This window comes from Anomaloglossus baeobatrachus, unplaced genomic scaffold (genome assembly GCF_048569485.1).
Source record: "Anomaloglossus baeobatrachus isolate aAnoBae1 unplaced genomic scaffold, aAnoBae1.hap1 Scaffold_31, whole genome shotgun sequence".
Classification (NCBI taxonomy): domain Eukaryota; kingdom Metazoa; phylum Chordata; class Amphibia; order Anura; family Aromobatidae; genus Anomaloglossus; species Anomaloglossus baeobatrachus.
This window is the reverse complement of record NW_027442512.1, coordinates 517,026-524,530: the sequence shown is the minus strand read 5'-3', so window position 1 is coordinate 524,530 and position 7,505 is coordinate 517,026.

The following is a 7,505-nucleotide window of genomic DNA, read 5'->3' as shown; positions in this document are numbered from 1 at the left end:
AAAAGTTGCAATACCCCCCTGAAAGGAACTAATTCGCCTCAAAATTGCAAAAAATTGCATATCCTCCCAAAGGAACAATTTCGCCTCAAAATGGTCAAAAGTTGCAATACCCCCCCAAAGGAACAATTTCGCCTCAAAATGCCCAAAAGTTGCAGTACCCCCCCAAAGGAACAAATTCGCCTCAAAATGGCCAAAAGTTGCAATACCCCCCCAAAGGAACAATTTCGCCTCAAAATGGCCAAAAGTTGCAGTACCCACCCAAAGGAACAAATTCACCTCAAAGTTGCCAAAAGTTGCAATACCTCCCCAAAGGAACAATTTCGCATCAAAATGGCCACAAGTTGCAATATCCCCCCAAAGGAACAAATTCGCCTCAAAATGGCCAAAAGTTGCAATACCCCCCCAAAGGAACAATTTCGCCTCAAAATGGCCAAAAGTTGCAATACCCCCCCAAAGGAACAGTTTCGCTTCAAAATGGCCAAAAATTGCAATACCCCCCAAAGGAACAATTTTGAATCAAAATGGCCAAAAGTTGCAATACCCCCCCAAAAGAACAAATTCGCCTCAAAATTGCAAAAAGTTGCAATACCCCCCAAAGGAGAAATTTCTTCTCAAAATGGCCAAAAGTTGCAATACCCCCCTGAAAGGAACAAATTCGCCTCAAAATTTCCAAAAGTTGCAATACCCCCCCAAAGGAGCAATTTCGCCTCAAAATGGCCAAAAGTTGCAATACCCCCCTGAAAGGAACTAATTTGCCTCAAAATTGCCAAAAGTTGAAATACTCCCCCAAAGGAACAACTTTGACTCAAAATGGCCAAAAGTTGCAATACCCCCCCAAAGGAGAAATTTCGCCTCAAAATGGCCAAAAGTTGCAATACCCCCCTGAAAGGAACAAATTCGCCTCAAAATTGCCAAAAGTTGAAATACTCCCCCAAAGGAACAATTTCGCCTCAAAATGGTCAAAAGTTAAAATACTCCCCCAAAGGAACAATTTTGACTCAAAATTGCCAAAAGTTGCAATACCCCCCTGAAAGGAACAAATTCGCCTCAAAATTGCCAAAAGTTGCAATACCCCCCCAAAGGAACAATTTCGCATCAAAATGGCCATGAGTTGCAATATCCCCCAAAGGAACAATTTCGCTTCAAAATGGCCAAAAGTTGAAATACTCCTCCAAAGGAACAATTTTGACTCAAAATTGCAAAAAGTTGCAATACCCCCCAAAGGAACAATTTCGCCTGAAAAAGGCCAAAAGTTGCAATACCCCCCAAAGGAACAACTTCGCCTCAAAATGGCCAAAAGTTGCAATACCCCCCCAAAGGAACAAATTCGCCTCAAAATTGCAAAAAGTTGCAATACCCCCACAAAGGAGCAATTTCGCCTCAAAATGGCCAAAAGTTGAAATACTCCCACAAAGGAACAATTTTGACTCAAAATGGCCAAAAGTTCCAATACCCCCCCAAAGGAGCAACTTCACCTCAAAATGGCCAAAAGTTGCCATACCCCCCTGAAAGGAACAAATTCGCCTTAAAATTGCAAAAAATTACATAACCCCCCAAAGGAACAATTTCGCCTCAAAATGGTCAAATGTTTAAATACTCCCCCAAAGGAACAATTTTGACTCAAAATTGCCAAAAGTTGCAATACCCCCCCAAAGGAGGAATTTCGCCTCAAAATGGCCATAAGTTGTAATACCCCCCTGAAAGGAACAAATTCGCCTCAAAATTGCCAAAAGTTGAAATACTCCCCCAAAGGAACAATTTCGCCTCAAAATGGCCAAAAGTTGCAACACCCCCCAAAGGAACAATTTCGCCTCAAAATGGCCAAAAGTTGCAGTACCCCCCCAAAGGAACAAATTCGCCTCAAAATGGCCAAAAGATGCAATACCCCCCCAAAGGAACAATTTCGCCTCAAAATGGCCAAAAGTTGCAGTACCCACCCAAAGGAACAAATTCACCTCAAAATTGCCAAAAGTTGCAATACCTCCCCAAAGGAACAATTTCGCATCAAAATGGCCACAAGTTGCAATATCCCCCCAAAGGAACAAATTCGCCTCAAAATGGCCAAAAGTTGCAATACCCCCCCAAAGGAACAATTTCGCCTCAAAATGGCCAAAAGTTGCATTACACCCCCAAAGGAACAGTTTCGCTTCAAAATGGCCAAAAATTGCAATACCCCCCCAAAGGAACAATTTTGACTCAAAATGGCCAAAAGTTGCAATACCCCCCCAAAAGTACAAATTCGCCTCAAAATTGCAAAAAGTTGCAATACCCCCAAAGGAGCAATTTCTTCTCAAAATGGCCAAAAGTTGCAATACCCCCCTGAAAGGAACAAATTCGCCTCAAAATTGCAAAAAATTATATAGCCCCCCAAAGGAACAATTTCGCCTCAAAATGGCCAAAAGTTGAAATATCCCCCCAAAGGAACAATTTTGACTCAAAATTTCCAAAAGTTGCAATACCCCCCCAAAGGAGCAATTTCGCCTCAAAATGGCCAAAAGTTGCAATACCCCCCTGAAAGGAACTAATTCGCCTCAAAATTGCAAAAAATTGCATATCCTCCCAAAGGAACAATTTCGCCTCAAAATAGCCAAAAGTTGAAATACTCCCCCAAAGGAACAATTTTGACTCAAAATGGCCAAAAGTTCCAATACCTCCCCAAAAAAGCAACTTCGCCTCAAAATGGCCAAAAGTTGCCATACCCCCCCAAAGGAGAAATTTCGCCTCAAAATGGCCAAAAGTTGCAATACCCCCCTGAAAGGAACAAATTCGCCTCAAAATTGCCAAAAGTTGAAATACTCCCCCAAAGGAACAATTTCGCCTCAAAATGGCCAAAAGTTGCAACACCCCCCAAAGGAACAATTTCGCCTCAAAATGCCCAAAAGTTGCAATATCCCCCCCAAAGGATCAATTTCGCCTCAAAATGGCCCAAAAATTACAATGCTACCCAAAAGGAACAATTTTGCCTCAAAATTGCCAAAAGTTGCAATACCCCCCCAAAGGAACAATTTCGCATCAATATGGCCACAAGTTGCAATATCCCCCAAAGGAACAATTTCGTCTCAAAATGGCCAAAAGTTGAAATACTCCCCCAAAGGAACAATTTTGACTCAAAATTGCCAAAAGTTGGAATACCCCCCCAAAGGAACAATTTCGCCTCAAAATGGCCAAAAGTTGAAATACCACCTCAAAAGAACAATTTTGACTCAAAATTTCCAAAAGTTGCAATACCCCCCCAAAGGAGCAATTTCGCCTGAAAATGGCCAAAAGTTGCAATACCCCCTGAAAGGAACAAATTCGCCTCAAAATTGCAAAAAGTTGCATAACCCCCCAAAGGAACAATTTCGCCTCAAAATGGCCAAAAGTTGAAATACTCCACCAAAGGAACAATTTTGACTCAAAATGGCCAAAAGTTCCAATACCCCCCCAAAGGAGCAACTTCGCCTTAAATGGCCAAAAGTTGCCATACCCCCCTGAAAGGAACAAATTCGCCTTAAAATTGCAAAAAATTGCATAACCCCCCAAAGGAACAATTTCGCCTCAAAATGGTCAAAAGTTGAAATACTCCCCCAAAGGAACAATTTTGACTCAAAATTGCCAAAAGTTGCAATACCCCCCTGAAAGGCACAAATTCGCCTCAAAATTGCCAAAAGTTGCAATACCCCCCCAAAGGAACAATTTCGCATCAAAATGGCCATGAGTTGCAATATCCCCCAAAGGAACAATTTCGCTTCAAAATGGCCAAAAGTTGAAATACTCCTCCAAAGGAACAATTTTGACTCAAAATTGCAAAAAGTTGCAATACCCCCCCAAAGGAACAATTTCGCCTGAAAAAGGATAAAAGTTGCAATACCCCCCCAAAGGAACAACTTCGCCTCAAAATGGCCAAAAGTTGCAATACCCCCCCAAAGGAACAAATTCGCCTCAAAATTGCAAAAAGTTGCAATACCCCCCCAAAGGAACAATTTTGACTCAAAATGGCCAAAAGTTCCAATACCCCTTCAAAGGAGCAACTTCGCCTCAAAATGGCCAAAAGTTGCCATACCCCCCTGAAAGGAACAAATTCGCCTTAAAATTGCAAAAAATTGCATAACCCCCCAAAGGAACAATTTCGCCTCAAAATGGTCAAAAGTTGAAATACTCCCCCAAAGGAACAATTTTGACTCAAAATTGCCAAAAGTTGCAATACCCCCCCAAAGGAGGAATTTTGCCTCAAAATGGCCAAAAGTTGTAATACCCCCCTGAAAGGAACAAATTCGCCTCAAAATTGCCAAAAGTTGAAATACTCCCCCAAAGGAACAATTTCGCCTCAAAATGGCCAAAAGTTGCAACACCCCCCAAAGGAACAATTTCGCCTCAAAATGGCCAAAAGTTGCAATACCCCCCCCCAAAGGAACAATTTCGCCTCAAAATGGCCAAAAGTTGCAATACCCCCCCAAAGGAACAATTTCGCCTCAAAATGGCCAAAAGTTGCAGTACCCCCCCAAAGGAACAAATTCGCCTCAAAATGGCCAAAAGTTGCAATACCCCCCCAAAGGAACAATTTCGCATCAAAATGGCCACAAATTGCAGTATCCCCCAAAGGAACAATTTCGCCTCAAAATGGCCAAAAGTTGAAATACTCCCCCAAAGGAACATTTTTGACTCAAAATTGCCACAAGTTGCAATACCCCCCCAAAGGAAACATTTCGCCTCAAAATGGCCAAAAGTTGAATAACCCCCCAAAGGAACAAATTCGCCTCAAAATGGCCAAAAGTTGCAATACCCCCCCAAAGGAACAATTTCGCCTCAAAATGGCCAAAAGTTGCAATACCCCCCCAAAGGAACAATTTCGCCTCAAAATGGCCAAAAGTTGCAGTACCCACCCAAAGGAACAAATTCACCTCAAAATTGCCAAAAGTTGCAATATCCCCCCAAAGGAACAATTTCGCATCAAAATGGCCACAAATTGCAATATCCCCCAAAGGAACAATTTCGCCTCAAAATGGCCAAAAGTTGAAATACTCCCCCAAAGGAACAATTTTGACTCAAAATTTCCAAAAGTTGCAATACCCCCCTGAAAGGAACAAATTCGCCTCAAAATTGCAAAAAATTGCATAACCCCCCAAAGGAACAATTTCGCCTCAAAATGGCCAAAAGTTGCAATACCCCCCCAAAGGAACAATTTCGCCTGAAAATGGCAAAAGTTGCAATACCCCCCAAAGGAACAATTTCGCCTCAAAATGGCCAAAAGTTGCAATACCCCCCAAAGGAACAAATTCGCCTCAAAATTGCAAAAAGTTGCAATACCCCCCAAAAGAGCAATTTCGTCTCAAATTGGCCAAAAGTGTCAATACCCTCCCAAAGGAACAATTTCGCATCAAAATGGCCATGAGTTGCAATATCCCCTAAAGGAACAATTTCGCCTCAAAATGGCCAAAAGTTGAAATACCCCCCAAAGGAACAAATTCGCCTCAAAATGGCCAAAAGTTGCAATACCCCCCCAAAGGAAAAATTTTGCCTCAAAATGGCCAAAAGTTGCAGTACCCCCCAAAGGAACAATTTCGCCTCAAAATTGCAAAAAGTTGCAATACCCTCGAAAAGGAACAATTTCGCCTCAAAATGGCCAAAAGTGTCAATACCCTCCCAAAGGAGCAACTTCGCCTCAAAATGGCCAAAAGTTGCCATACCCCCCTGAAAGGAACAAATTCGCCTTAAAATTGCAAAAAATTGCATAACCCCCCAAAGGAACAATTTCGCCTCAAAATGGCCAAAAGTTGAAATACTCCCACAAAGGAACAATTTTGACTCAAAATTGCCAAAAGTTGCGATACCCCCCCAAAGAAACAATTTCGCCTGAAAATGGCAAAAGTTGCAATACCCCCCAAAGGAACAATTTCCCCTCAAAATGGCCAAAAGTTGCAATACCCCCCCAAAGGAGGAATTTCGTCTCAAATTGGCCATAAGTTGCAATACCCCCCTGAAAGGAACAAATTTGCCTCAAAATTGCAAAAAATTGTATAACCCCCAAAGAAACAACTTCGCCTCAAAATGGTCAAAAGTTGAAATACTCCCCCAAAGGAACAATTTTGACTCAAAAATGCCAAAAGTTGCAATACCCCCCCAAAGGAGGAATTTCGCCTCAAAATAGCCAAAAGTTGCAATACCCCCCTGAAAGGAACAAATTCGCCTCAAAATTGCAAAAAATTGCATAACCCCCCAAAGGAACAATTTTGCCTCAAAATGGCCAAAAGTTGAAATACTCCCCCAAAGGAACAATTTCGCCTCAAAATGCCCAAAAGTTGCAATATCCCCCAAAGGATCAATTTCGCCTCAAAATGGCACAAAAATTACAATGCTACCCCAAAGGAACAATTTTGCCTCAAAATGGCCAAAAGTTGCAATACCCCCCCAAAGAAACAAATTCGCCTCAAAATGGCCAAAAGTTGCAATACCCCCCCAAAGGAACAGTGTCGTCTCAAAATGGTCAAAAGTTGCAATACCTCCCAATGGAAGAATTTCGCCTCAAACTGGCCAAAAGTTGCAATACCCCCCCAAAGGAACAATTTCGCCTCAAAATGGCCAAAAGTTGCAATACCCCCCCAAAGGAACAAATTCGCCTCAAAATTGCAAAAAGTTGCAATACCCCCCCAAAGAAGCAATTTCGCCTCAAAATAGCCAAAAGTTGCAATAACCCCCTGAAAGGAACAAATTCGCCTCAAAATTGCAAAAAATTGCATAACCCCCAAAGGAACAATTATGCCTCAAAATGGCCAAAAGTTGAAATACTCCCCCAAAGGAACAATTTTGACTCAAAATGGCCAAAAGTTCAAATACCCCCCAAAGGAACAATTTCGCCTGAAAATTGCCAAAAGTTGCAATACCCCTCAAAGGAATAATTTTGACTCAAAATTGCCAAAAGCTGCAATATCCCCCCAAAGGAACAATTTCGCCTCAAAATGGCCAAAAGTTGAAATACCACCCCAAAGGAACAATTTTGACTCAAAATTTCCAAAAGTTGCAATACCCCCCCAAAGGAGCAATTTCAGCTCAAAATGGCCAAAAGTTGCAATACCCCCCTGAAAGGAAGAAATTCACCTCAAAATTGCAAAAAGTTGCATAACCCCCCAAAGGAACAATTTCGCTTCAAAATGGCCAAAAGTTGAAATACTCCCCCAATGGAACAATTTTGACTCAAAATGGCCAAAAGTTCCAATACCCCCCCAAAGGAGCAACTTCGCCTCAAAATGGCCAAAAGTTGCCATACCCCCCTGAAAGTAACAAATTCGCCTTAAAATTGCAAAAAATTGCATAACCCCCCAAAGGAACAATTTCGCCTCAAAATGGTCAAAAGTTGAAATACTTCCCCAAAGGAACAATTTTGACTCAAAATTGCCAAAAGTTGCAATACCCCCCTGAAAGGAACAAATTCGCCTCAAAATTGCCAAAAGTTGCAATACCCCCCCAAAGGAACAATTTCACATCAAAATGGCCATGAGTTGCAATATCCCCCAAAGGAACAATTTCGC